The sequence below is a fragment of the Palaemon carinicauda genome, chromosome 26 (genome assembly GCF_036898095.1).
Source record: "Palaemon carinicauda isolate YSFRI2023 chromosome 26, ASM3689809v2, whole genome shotgun sequence".
NCBI lineage: Eukaryota > Metazoa > Arthropoda > Malacostraca > Decapoda > Palaemonidae > Palaemon > Palaemon carinicauda.
In genome coordinates this window covers 65530750-65545458 of record NC_090750.1, presented here as the reverse complement: position 1 = coordinate 65545458, position 14709 = coordinate 65530750, and the positions used below count along the sequence as shown (strand labels likewise).

General features: G+C 43.6%; 1 protein-coding gene across 1 annotated transcript in view; it reads right to left on the bottom strand.

The window, feature by feature from the left end:
- Nucleotides 1-14709, bottom strand: part of LOC137619566 (peptidyl-prolyl cis-trans isomerase NIMA-interacting 4) — a 56726-nt gene that overhangs the window by 41040 nt on the left and 977 nt on the right. The gene's annotated exons all lie outside the window — the stretch shown is intronic.

Genomic DNA, 14709 nt, shown 5'->3' with positions numbered 1-14709 from the left:
AATACAACACTTTAATTCCCATATCGAAAAGAACGCTACCAAGGCATGTTGGGACTGCACCGAGAGTAACGAGTAACAGCGCAAATTAACCATACGCTAGTTCTATTTAATTTATGAAATTAGATCGATGATTTAAAGAACGAACACCAAATGGACAAACATTTCTTTAAAATTTTACATTAAAAGTTAAAAAAACTTATATAAGTGGAATTCCTCCCATTCTTTGCATAAAACAAATAAAAAGAATTGCAAGACATACATGAAGATTACATCACACTACTGTGACGTCATAGAGTTGCCTGAACGTATTTCCGTCATCAGGATTAAAATCTTCGCAACTAAAATATAGTGCACAAACAAAACCTCTGCATACAAACTGTGAGGATCAACCGACACTTTCGGTAACCTCATGTTGCATACATCACTCGCACAAACACGAAAATTAAGTTATCACTCATGATAAACAAAGTAAATAATAATAATAAAACACAATTGCCAAAACCCTAAATCAGTGTACTTCACCAAACGAAGTCCAAAAAAGCGAAGAAGGGAAAATGATTCGAAAAACTCTCAATGGTGGACCGACGATGTTCTCGATCCAGCCGGCAGAGATGAACTGAAGTCTTAGACATGGGAATGATTCCTTGGACCACCCTGTGACGGGTGTTACCACCTACCTCCCAACCACCACAAGGCGGTTGCCTCGTTTTGAAAAATTCTGCCGATTTAGAGATATCAGTTATATATATATATATATAACTGCCAGGTAAGTACTATTCATAAAACAGAGTTTTATACTGCATAGTTAAAGAGACATTGTCAATGTGAAGATCTGGACATTGAGGAGCCACTGTTCTCAATCTACTTACAATCATACTTTGTTTTATTAGAGTTTAACTTCATGCCCTATAATTTGCACCATGCACTAATTTTAGCTACATCTCTATTAAAGAATTCAGCAACCATAGGTCTACCTACATTCCAATGAAATTGATTCACAGAGTAGCATCATCTGCATATGCAATGAGCTTATTTTCTAGCCTAAACTCACATATCATGTGTCTATAGTATGAGAAGTAATGGGCCAAGGAAATCTCCCTGAGGAAAACCACATATTACATTCCTTTAGTCACTCTGATGACTGTCAACAATTAATTTGTACTCTCACAAAGCAATCGTAAGGAAAGATTTCCATCAGCTTAAATTTGAAAACATGGAATTTTTTAGATAAAATTAATATTAATACTTACCACGATAATTTAACTATCCCTAAATCTCCGAAAACTGGCCCAAAATTTACCACATTGGCAACCCTGCTGCCTCCTATTCTGTCCCCTAGTTGGCAACACTGCCGGAGGAACTGGCTCGCCACCCCGTTTGAGAAACAGTTGTGCCTGACAAATTTTGGGGAAGGATGGGTGGGTCCAGATAAATTATCCAGATAAGTATTATTAATTTTATATTAAAATTCCATGTTAATAACAGAAACTTTGATATGTCACTGAACACTTTTAAAGCCATATACTGAGATGCATATGTGAGAGGGTGGGGGAGATGGTTATGACTTAAGGCTGGGATTCTAGATCTGATCTGTTTAACCTACTAGTACATTCAAAGTCATATCTTAGAACATATTATTTGTGTTACGAAACCACACGACATAAAAAGTAACAACATATTAATACTAGTGGTAAACTTTAGATATCTAAGTTAAAAGAAATTGGTAAATAATTTGATTTTTTAATGCAAAAGAGGCGCTGTATATATAAATAAAAATATAAGAATCAAATAAACAAAATATTTACAAAAATAAATACCATTCGGTGATTGATATCAAAACAAACAAAACATACAAAAAAAATAAATATCCTTTAGTAATTGTGATCAAATAACCAAAAAATTCACAAAACTAAATACCATTTAAGGATTGACAACTTAATCCAAAATGAAAACCTAAAGAATACAGAACAAGATCTAGTCTGCCTCATCAAAATTGTAGTCTTTGTTAAAAATTTTGTGTTAAAAACCAACTTCCCAGCCTTCTCTATAACCAATTTGTTTCCGAGTTTAGAGTGTACCATGACAAACGTAGAGAAGATTCTCTCCAACTTTCGCAATTGAAGCAATTCCACTGAGCAAAGTTACAATGTATGGATAATGGTATGTAAAACTCATACTAGCACAAAGATTTGTGTGAATATCATCTAAATATATGAAGTTTTATACTGAGTAGCACAAGAATCAATTTACTTAAATAAACCAGAAAAAAAAAACATTCCATAGTTTGAACCAATAAAAACCATTGTTTTTGTGTTATCTAAAAACATTAGTTTTTGCCAACCCTGTAATAAACATTACCTCAAGTTAATTTATCTAGCTTGATTTCCCACACTGATATGGAGGGAATCTGGAAAATTTTCTCATTTTTAAGACAAAATAAGAGGATCTAAAATTAATTAGACAAAAAATAAAACATTCACAGTAATTTTTATTTATCCTAACAATACAAACCTTCAGCTCTTTATTTGGGAATATACTTTCAGCAAAGCAGGAAGACTAGCCATAAGACTTTTAGCGAGGTATAACTACCCCACCGCTAGTTACCAGGGGCTAAAGGGTAGTACCGGCTACCCCACTCACACACACACGTACCTATGTTGTCTCATCACTTTTGATTGCAGACAAGACTTGCAGGGGGATTGGTGATGGCAGAGCAAATTTGTATGAAGTAATTTAAATTTATTTGTTCTGAAACTAATATAAACCTTTCTGCACACCTAAAACTCCATGCAACAGTACACTTTAGCGGCCTGAGCAATCCGTGTGATTGTGTGATACTTTCAATGTGAATTGTCTAGGCAAGAATTCTCAGAAGTCATAGGATTCTTTGAACCAACCATAGACGTTACTCAAATCCCACCTCGCAAAGGGGAATGTGGACATAACAAGTATATATTTCTATACTGTACCAGGTTACACAAGGGAAATGGTTATACTGTACCTGCAGACAGTGGAGGCTAGCTTGCAGAGTACCGTAGGTGCTGTTCCCCAAGGAAGGGGAAGATGAAAGAAGGCGCCAGTCCTTATCATTTATCCTAGACTTCATCCTGGGTAACCTCTGCTACTTGTCCATCAAGGAGCTTGAGGTCTATAAACCATTTGTTGTGCATACACCAAAAGTCCGATGGAGAACGTCTTCATGTTCCTGTGGGTTACGTCATTGCAGGTAATGGGCAGTGAAGGTCGTATGACGATTTCACACCCCCACTAGAAGGTCCTGTGCCACAGAGTAGTTTTTATTGACAACCAGAGATGTACTTATGCCACTAGCGTCTTGAGCTCGAATCAGGATTTAAGGCCAGGTTCAAGACCTTGCGAATCCATACTCAGATCGAAATTTTTGCGATTCTCCTCTTAACCTTCCTCGTGCTGTCGGACAATCCGTAAACTCAGTGATGAGCTCTTGAAGTTTGTTTGAGGTGACACCTCAGAGCCATACCTGGGCATAATAGCCGCTGATCTGGGTCATTGGTTATGTTACGGTGATTCTCAATCCGGAAGGGCCCGAATCTTGAATTCGTTACTGCCAAATCTTGAGTCTTGTGATAAGCTCAGGGACGAAGCTGAGGATTACCTATCTCCATCCCGTTGGATTGGAGAAACGAAAGACAGACCACAAAGTTTGCCAACTCCCTTGGCCGAAGCCAAGGCGAATAGGAAAGACTGTTTAGGGTCAGGTGAAGATCTCATGTCTGGTGTAACAGTTCTTAGGGAGCTCCTTTAGAGACCTTAGAACACTAACCACAATCCATGGAGGTGGTATAAGTTCCAACTGAGGGCAGGTAAGCTCGCAACTCCGTATGAGGAGAGACAACTCCAATGATGATGAAAGATTAACACCTTTCAATCTAAAGGAAAGGCTCAAGGCAGAGCGATAACCTTTCACCGCCGAGACTGAAAGGAGTTTCTTCTTCTTGAAGAAGCACAAGAAGAGCTGCTATTGCTGGAATAGTGGTATCTAAAGGAGAGATACCCACTCCACGACCCGAACCACAGACGACTGCCTACTTCACCTGGTACACTGCAGCTGAAGATTCCTGGAGGTATCTGGACATCTTTTTTGCAATGTACTGTATAAACCCTCTCTTCGCAAGGCGCTGTTGGAAACTATCCGGCGTAAAGACATTGGGACTCTACAGCTTTGTGGTAAATCTTAACTGTGTTTGTCAGTGAATCATGACCTGAAGAGAGAACATTTTCTCGGGACTTCTGTTACCATCTGAAGAAGGTCCAGGGACCACTCCATGTGATGCCCATAGCAGGGCTACGATGGTCATAGCCTAGCTGGCACAAGCACCTGCCTTGTCGAGTAATATTCTCGCTAGGCAGAATAGGGACAGGCGTAGCCCTCTATATTATCCCATTGATGAAGCAGCGCATCTTGCAGGCGCGTCTTGAGATCCGATACCAGAGAGCTGTCTAATGGGAGCTTGCTGTTCAGAGATGTTGCACGCCAATTCCCTGTTGGGGGAAGCTACAAAGTCAGGACTTTGTTGGCTAACTAGATCACTCGGAGCCCACTACATGAGTTGCTCTGCTAAGGATGTAAGTAGGAAAATTCAATCTATAAGGAATGAAGCGAGCTGATAGGAACCCCGAGTCGTCTTCTGCCCATCTTAACATTTCCACTGCTAGATGGCAAAGGTGCTAAAAAGGTAACGCCTTGTTTGCTACGTAATACACCACCGTGGAGTTATCGCTCATCAACATCCTGGAGCTAACTGTCCGGGGGAGAAGAAAACTGTTGCAGGGCCAAAAAGGCTATCTTCACATAGGAGGATTATGTGCCGGGATCCTTCAGACTTGGACCAGAACTCGGAGGCCGAGTGTTACTGCAGAAGGCCCCCGCCCCTTCTTTGGATGCATACCCAAAAAGCATCAATTCCTGAGGTGAGAAAAAGTCTACCCCCTGAATAGGTTGATATCTGATGTCCACCACTTTTGATTTTTATTTTGTTTGAGTCCTGACGGTACAGTGGGACCTTGCTGCGTCCAAGTGAACTTCAGCTGCCACTGGGTACGCCATATGTGTTGTCTTCTGTTGGTCACCCGGAGCTCCAAGGCAGTCAGGTGGCTTATTAGACAGAGTCACTAATGTACTTGTAGAGAGACTAGTGTAATAAGGAGACTCGCACCTTCTTCAATATCTTTGTCATTCTCAGACGGAAAGATTTCCTAATCTGATGTCTTGTAACATTCCTAGGTAAACCAGTTTTGTGTTGGCTGTAGGGATGAACTCACAAAATTTTGCTACAATCCTCACTTTATGGCCAAACTCGAGAAGGGAAAGTTCCAGAGTCTGCTAGAAAAAGCCAGTAGGCCCAGTGTCTTAACCGACAGAAGTTTCCCTGAGTCCCCGTTGCCACTAAGGAAAAAACTCCTTGACCAAACGGAGGACGAGCGACCATCTTGAAACACAGGCCCTTAAACTGGTATGTTGATTCCCTAGGAGGATTCTTAAAACTTCCTTGAAGACGGATCAACTGTAATTTGGTGGAAGCATCCCCATTCCAGAGTTGTCATGAAGTCCTCAGGTCCGCCTGTCTGCCTGACGCGTGTCTGCTTTCTCCATCCCGAACGAAGTTGTTAAACAAACTAGTTTTGGGAGGAGAGGCCACCAACTGGTATCCAGCTTACCGGAGCTTTTCTGCAAGAAAGAGCTCGGTAAGAATGAAGGTAGCAATGCAAAGAGCTGCAACTAAAGGCATGAGAAAACTATAGGTGCATTACCTCCAGATTCTTAGAAAGGATAACCGTGGTTAATCCTTAGGGAGGCAGATATGCACTCCCGCTGTGCCCGAAACTGTAGCACTCTTGAAAAACCATTTCTTAGAGGGAAGACCCAAAAGCCCCAAGGAAGGCAGGAGTTGCCGTGTTGTCACCTAAGGGTTGTCCGGGGTTCACAAGAGGTCTATCGGTGCTTATGTTCAGTGGCCATTACTCTTACTCAACAGTCCTCCAGAGAAGAACGAGCAAGCACAGTCAGAGTTGAGGGATCGGGCCAACGGAAAAGGAATTCGGTGTTTTTTTTTTTGCCTTCAAGGAAGACCTCGAAGGAGAAGAATCCCCTTTAGACTACCTCCACCTACCAAATCTCACCCACAGGGGGAATGGTCACTCCTGATACTTAATACAGGGAGAGTCCTGTGAGCCAGAGACTTTGCATACAGGACAAAGGGAATGAGGAACAGTCTCTGAAGTCGAAAGAAGATGCCACATTGGCAACCTTCAAGGCCGAGCAAGCCCACAAGACGGGAACCCTGAAACCCAAGAACTCCTGAACGAGTAAAGTCAAAGCCAGTTTGTTATTGGGGAGAGAATCAGAATGTCTGCATTCTCTCAAGCCAGAGGAAAAAGTGGCGGTATGGCTTAAGTGTGTGTGTGAGTGGGACAGCCGGTACTAGCCCCTACCCCTGGCCCCCCAACTCAATGGGTACTTATACCTCCCTAAAAGTCTTATTGCTACTTTCCAGCTTTGCTGAAAGGATATTCCATATACAACACTGTAAAAAAGCGAAATGGATTGTATGGAGTGTTGTAACAAGTATTTTTTCCACAGCTACTGTAAATGTATTTACTCCTGTACAGTGTATATATATTTACAGGATTAATGTACTCTTGATGTGTGATTCCCAGCAGTAGTGTGCCAAAGACAACGAATCAAGAGTTGTGTCATGGTTCAAGACTGTGTAGAACTTTGTTCGAAAAAGGTTAGTGGTCTTTGTATAAAATATGATCACTTAACTAATTTCAAGTATCATTGTATGCATATTGCACAGTACAGTACTGTATAGTATTACAGTAATGCAGAGTATTGTTTATTAACTCTACAACATGTAAATGTAGGCTATGTATGCGGTGAGTTGTCAAACAGCGTGAGCCACCCTAACGAAAACAGTGAACAATTAGGCCCACTTCACAAGAGCGGTTTGAAACTGTGTGGTTTACAAATCAATGTAGCTCAATGAGGTCCTTCACACGCTGCAGGAGATAACCGTGCGGCAGAATGACCAGCCGGTAGTGATTTCCAAACTGCATGCAATGCTAAACCGTGCGGTGTCGTACGGTTTAGAATACTTAGGAAGTTCATGGCTCCTTCAGACGACATATTCCCCAGCGGTAGCAGTGGTTCAGCTATTGCAGAGGGTAATAGGCATTCCTCTTCTGCTGCTATTTTTTCAGCAATTAATATGAATTATTATTATTACTATAGTCAATTTTTTTTAGTGATGCATATTTGCACCGACTCGCAGCGGTGCCCTTTTAGCTCGGAAAAGTTTCCGGATCGCTGATTGGTTGGACAAGATAATTCTAACCAATCAGCGATCAGGAAACTTTTCCGAGCTAAAAGGGCACCGCCGCGAGTCGGTGCAAATATGCATCGCTAAAAGAAATGGACTATACTGTACTGTATTACAATACACTGTACTAAAGGTACATTAAACATAATAAGATGGTTATACAAGTAATTGTTTTCTTTTTCTTATACAGTATGTTACATAAGATAATTGTTTTCTTTTTCTTATATGTTACATAAGATAAACTCTATCCAAAAAAAGAGAGAGAGAGAGAGAGAGAGAGAGAGAGAGAGAGAGAGAGAGAGAGAGAGAGAGAGAGAGAGAGAGAGAGAGAGAGAGAGGGGGGGGGGAGAAATCGATCAGTTTTGAAATGTAGTCATGTTGAAAGAAATGAGATTGATTGTTGCTGACATAATATTTATTACTGTATTATTATTATTACTACTATTATCATTATTAGGTAGGTCCACCATTTATGTAGTTGCTTCTTTTTAGCATCCTGTTTACAATGTAAACAAAGACCACTTTCTTCTTCAAGTCCTCTATCTCGAACAAACCAACAGGCTAGCATTCTGTTCCCTGATACAGGAGAACCGCACGGTTTCAAACCGTTCGTGTGAAACGAGCCTTATAGTACAGTACAAGTGTTAGCTTAACTAACTAAGATGTACTGTAGTGACAGTACTATATACATATATTACAGTAATATACGCTACAATATCAGCAAAAGCTTTATTTGAGAGGAACAACAAATGTTTTGTTGTTATCAGTGTCCTGATGACTAGTGTTACATACTGTACTGTACCCTTACCCTTACTGTGTACAGAACGTAGTACACGAGTGAGTGGATATGTACTGTATACTTACTGAAATGTGTTCTTTCTTTAATGCAATACTTCTACTGTGATATAAACCAAGTAAAAAAACGGATTTTGAGCGAAGCGAAAAATCTATTTTTGGGTGAGATAGCCATGTCGTCCTGATGGAAGGTTCCTTTAAGTAGCTTCCTAGGGTATATTTGACTACAGTGATATTCCCAGAGAATTTACCTTAAGGTCTCCAGAATTCTAACTCCTGGCGCGAATATCCCTACTTTTTCTTTTTAGGGATATCGCATAATATCAGAGGACGTATTCTTGACACGCCACATAGCTATCTTCACCCGGAATAGCGTTTCCGCTTCGAGGGAGAAAAGTGGCAAAAAAAACAAAGGGGAGCCGTTAGTAAGGTACCGCTCCTCCGTTACTGTTTTGAGTAGCTAGATGACATCATCATCGCCGCCATCTTTATTCTTTTATTTGTGGCGCTACTGCTCGGTGATTTTCCTGGTGCTCTCTCGCTATTTTGGAAATTTTGGATTTATCATGCAATCTCCAGCCTCTTCTGCCTCTGGAAAGTTGAGTATTTGATCTTTACATCGTATAACTGTAAGCTCTTGCCTTTTTATAAAATGAATTAAGGTTAAATTAACGTATGCAAGAGCTGTTGCCTGAGCCGGAGGCATCATGGGCGCTGTCGTTCGTAACGCATGAGTCATTTAGTTAGCCAGAACGACTTTCCGGTATAAGAGCTTTAAATAATGTTAGCTATTTAACCTTCACTGCTAGGAATTCCTTATATTATGCCGATAATATTCATATTAGTTTTGGCGATTTAGGTAACTGAACCTTGTTTACGCTAGGCTTCCTAGCCAGGGCGTTTCAGTTTTAGTACTTTCATGCATGATATAATAGACTTTCCTAGTGCTAAAAATTTAATGAAGCTTTAGGCAAAATTTATACATGTAAGATATATTGATTACATAATATCTTCCCCTTCCAAGAAAGTATACGAGAGAGTTTCGGTGATTTAGGTAATCAATTCTCACTGCTGAGTAGACTCTTCCGTCAGAGGCGAAGCAAAGTCCGAGGCAAGTCTCTCCTGCGAGAGAGGCCACTCGTAGAGACTATTTTTGGGAGGCCTGCTGGTGCTAATCAGCTTTCTGATCCTCCTGCCGCCTTCGAGGTGCTCCTTCGCCTGTTACATCAGTTCGCCAATCTCCTGCTGATCGCTAGCTCGCCAATTGCCAGCTCGCCAATCGCTAGCTCACCACTCGCCTGCTTGTTAACAAACCCAGGTTCATGACGTACCGTTGGGGTCTCGTTTGCGAGCCTCTCCTGAGGATGTTTGCCCCTCCAGATCATCGTTCGGCGGATTCGCAGACAGGCTGTTCCGACCTATTGCAGACCGTCTTTCTCCAGTCTCACCGATCGCTGATCACCAGCGCGCCAAGAGCAATAGTCACCTTGCTGATCATCAGTTCATTGATTGCCGATCGCTACCTCGCTGAATGCCAACTCGCCGATCACTAGCTCGCCTGCTAGTCAACAAACACCAGTTCATTACGAACCATTAAGGTCTCGTTCGAGAACCTCTCCTGATGATGTTTGCCCTTCCAAAGGGCAGATTCTGCCTCCAGATCATTGTTCAGCTGTTCGACCTGCTGCAGCAGGTATTTCTGCTAGCTCCAGTCTTGCTGATCATTATCTCGCCAATCAGCAATTACCAGCTCGCCGATCGATAGCTCGCCCTTTTCTGATCATTGAACTCCAGTTTCGCTGATCGCCGATTATTAGATCGCCAATCGCCAATTGCCAGCTCGCCGATCGCAATTTTCCCAACCATCGATCGCTAGCTCTTCGCCGATAACCAATTGTCAGCTCTCTGATCGCTAACTCGCCGATTGCCGATAGTAAGCTTTTGCTAGCTCACTAATCGCCAGCTTGTGGATCGCTAGCTCGCCGATTGCCATTCATCGATCATTAGCTCAGCATTCTGAACGTCAAACCTTGCTCTAGCCATCCGTTTGTCGATCGTCAGCACTCCGAGCGTCCTCTCAGAGCTACGAGCGCTGATCGCCAATCTCTGGTTCGACGATCACCAACTAATTGATCGTCAAACCATACTGCTGTTCCTTAACTTAACGGATCATCCGTCATCTCGTCTATTTAGTGGTGCTCCGATCGTCAACACGCCGATCGCAAGCTCATTGATTGCCAGCCTACCTTGCCAGCTCAACAGTTGGCAGCCTACCTTGCCAGCTTAACAGTGGCCAACCTACCTTGCCAGCTCAACGGTTGCAAGCTTAACAATTGCTGATCATCCTGCTGATCGCCAATTGTCTGCTTATGCTTTCGCCACTCATCGATCGTTCGCCAGCCTTACAGCCCTCGTCAGTCCAACCATCCTTGCCAACTGTTCACTAACGAACTCTGGCTTGTGACTCTCTAGCTAGTTTCAACCCCCTAGTCGCTCATCCTTCAATGACCCGTCGGCACATGACCATTCGCCATTCAACAATGGTTACCCGCTCACTGACTTATCAAGCGAGTCGCTATTCACCTTCGGCTCTTCGATCGCCAACTTGCTGATCATCAAGTCAACCCAACGATCAACGGCAGATCACCGCTTGCCGAATAACCAAGCAGCCTTCGTCTTCTCGACAGTCACCATCTCCGGCTCACAGATTGCCGATTCGCTGATCACCGATAGTTCGCTCACTGCTCGCCATCACACCGATCCAATAAACGATCGGCAGTGTCCATCAGCAGCTTGTCAACAGGCGACTGCTAGCAAGCACTCTCTAACTGCATAGTGGCCACGATAACAGCCCTTGACCATTGTTAACGTACGCCAGAACAACGCTGTTCTAAGGAACAGCATCACACCCATAAGGGTGCAAGGTAAGGTCAAGCATTACCTTACTCACTTCTTCATCAGTTGAAGGCCGAGTTCTCTCCCAGGGAAGAGTCCTTACGCAGGGTACTGCGTCCTGTTCACTCATCTCTCCCTCCATGGGTCAAGACCTCAGCGTCAACGAGCTCCTATGCGAAGGGATCCACAAAGGAGCTGGCCCTTCGGGCCGATGTCCACACTATGTTGGAGAAGGTTGGACAAGCAGTAAGACCAAAGGTCTTCATGGCACGCTGGATCTAAAGGACGCATACTGCCAGATCCCAAACCATCCATCTTCAAGGAAGTATCGGAGATTAAGTCTAGACAACAGGAAATACCAGTTTAGAGCACTGTGCTTCGGTCTTTCCACAGCACCCTAAGTCTTCACCAGAGTGTTCGCCCTAGTATCCTCCTGAGCTCACAGGATTGGCATCCGTCTCCTCCACTATCTGGACGACTGGCTGATCCTAGAAGATTTGGTGGCAACCCTTCTTCAGCAACGAGAGAAACTTCTGAGGTTTTACCAATATCTGGTGATCATGGTAAACCTCGAGAAGCCTTCCCTGCTTCCCACTCAGAAGACTAGTATACCTAGGAATGATTTTAGACACCAATCTCCACAAAACCTTCCCATCAAAAGAAAGGATACTAAGCTGAGAAAGGTCGCAAGACCTTTTCTCAAGACAAGAAGAACTCCAAGCCCAGAAGTGGCTATATCTCCTCGGACACCTATCATCTCTGGCCCGTTTAGTTCCCAAGGCTGCCTCAGGATCCAATCTCTCCAGCGGCGGCTTGAGTCCAATTGGAATCAGGCCTTCGATTCCCCGGACATTCTGATCCCCATGAGACCAGAGGAACAGGCGGACCTCAAGTGGTAGGTGGCAGAGGAGAATCTGTGGAGAGGTGTAGATCTTCTCGTCCTCCCCCGGACTTGATGCTGTTTTTAGACACATCAAAAGAAGGAGGGGGGGGGGGACCAACGTGCTGCATCACACGACCTCAGGCCTCTGGCCAGAGTTCGAAAAGTACCTTCACATAAATCTCTTAGAGACGAAGGCCATCTTTCTGGTCCTTCAACAGTCCCATCACTTCCTGGCAGGCCACTCAAAGGTGGTGATGAGCGATAACACCACAGTAGTGGCTCACATCAACAAACAAGGAGGTACTTGATTGCAGCCCTATCCCATCTAGCAGTAGAAATACTGAGATGGGCCGAAGTCTGCACGGTACCGCTATCAGCCCGCTTCATTCCAGGCTAGAGGAATGTGCTTGCCGACAATGTGAACAGAGCATCTCAAATAATAAGTACATAATGGTCTTTGGATCACCTAGTAGCTTACAAAGTCCTGACTTTATGGGGTTCTCCAACCGTGGATCTGTTCACAAAGGCCCTGAACTTCAGGCTCCCGCTGCTCCCCAGTCCATGATCCCAAGGCTCTCTAGCAAGATGCATTCCAACAACGGTGGGGACAACAAAGACGTTTACGCTTTTCCCCCATTCTGCCTGATGAGAAGGATACTCAACAAGGCCAGAACAATGGTCAACTTCTCAATGACTCTCATACCTCCACTATGGTATCATGCGGAATGGTTTCCGGACCTCTAGCAGCTCCAAGAGAACTCCCTCCATGACACGACCTACTCAGACAACCACACGTCGATATATACCACAAAGCTGTAGCTTCGCTACGACTGCACGCCTGGAGACTATCCAGCATCTCCTCACTTAGAGAAGATTTTCGCAACAAGTTGCAAAGAGGATGTCTGGATATCTGTGGAAATCCTCCGCAGCAGTCTACCAGGCAAAGTAGAACGTCTTTTGGGGTTGATGTCATGGAAAGGGTATCCCTTCCCTCGATGCCACTATTCCAGCAATAGCCGAATTCATTGGGTATTTGCGGGAGGAAAGACGCCTTTAAGTTTCGGCAGTGAAAGGCTATCGCTCAGCCTTGAGCCTTGCCTTTCAAACTGAAAAGAAGGGAGATCTTCTCATCGCTAGTTCTTTCCTTACTCATACAGACTTACGAACTTACCTGTCTTCAGTCAGAAGTGGGGCCTTCCCCTCGGAACATAGTTTGAGTTCTCCGGTCTCTAAAGAGGCCTCCCTACGAATCACTACATCAGGCAACAGATCACCACCTGGCTTGGAAGACAGTGTTCCTACTAGCTTTGACCTCAGCCAAACGGGTCAGTAAATTTCATGGTCACAGATATGACATTGCCCATTCAAGGGGAGGGGGAGAGGTGACGTTCAGCTTCGTCCCTGAGTTTGTTGCCAAGACTTCGACCTCTTCCAGATAACAAGTCGCTGCTCTGTAACTGACGATCCAGATCATCTGCTACTGTGCCCAGTGAGAAATTTGAGGCTCTACCTCAAGAGAACAGCATCAGCCCACCCCCGAGTGCCTTCGCTTGTTGTCAGCACCGGGAGAGACAAGAGGAGAATTACAAAAAACACCTTCTCTGCATGGATTCAGCGTCATCAATTACACTCTGAATCCAGATCTTTCTCCAACATGCCAACCCAGAGCTCACGTCTGGGGCATAGCTACGTCCCTGGCCTTCAAAAGATATTACTTTGTGATGCAGGTTCTACAAGCAAGGGTATGAAAGCACCAGACGATTTTCACAGCCTATTACCTGCAAGACGTGACCCACAGGAGCTCGATACGATTTCTATCAGTCCTGTGGTGGCTACACAACACCTGACTGAGTACCTAAAGCTCCTTATTGGAAAAGTGGCAGAAGGTTGAGGGCACTGTTACCGGGCTTTTGTCTGCGTGTGTGAAAAGGAATGACTTGCTCTTTTTCTTTTCTTCATCCTTCCCTCTTATGGGGAAAGCAGTAGCTTGGGTTATCTGCACAAGCTGACCTCAACCACTCCAGTTAAACCATGCACCCTTGTGTACCTTGTATTGTGTCAATACTGTTGCGACCCCATACCCTGGCGAGGTGGTATTGGGAAAGTCTTCGTTACCACAGTTATTTCTTACAAAGACTCGGAATAACTTTTACCTTGACAGTCACACTGTTTATAGCAACACGCAACTTGCGTAGACCGCAGACCTTCCGTAGCAAGGTTTAGCGAGGTGTTAGGGTCTCGTTATTTTTGGTACGGACCTACTCAAAAAAAAAAAATTCCAAGAGTAAAGCCAAAAGACCAGATTGGCAAGGATGCCCACACTCCTAATGGGTGAGTTGCCCCTAATAAATAGCGTAGGTTCGTATTCCAGTTTCGGAACAAATGACAAATATGAGTAATTACTCCATTTTTAATTTGGTATATATTCTGAATATATACCAAATGTATGCTGACATCAAAAACTTCTCTTTGGTTGACTATGCTGACGATGTCAGTTCCAGGTCGTTTAGTACCTCCTCCACCAACTTCTTCCTATCCACCCCTGCGCAACATATATTGCTATTTTTTGCTTTCCCCCCTTTTAAAGAACCTCCTAATTACTGAACAAGAAGAGGAGCTGCAGGACTGCAAAATTTTTGAGTAAATGGAGACCGTGCTCTTGTAAACAAATACCAAAATACTAAATTTACTGCAATAGGTTGCCAAAGCTGATGACAATGCATTATCCCAACTGATTTAAAGGTAAAATTATTCAAAATTATAACTTAACTTTCA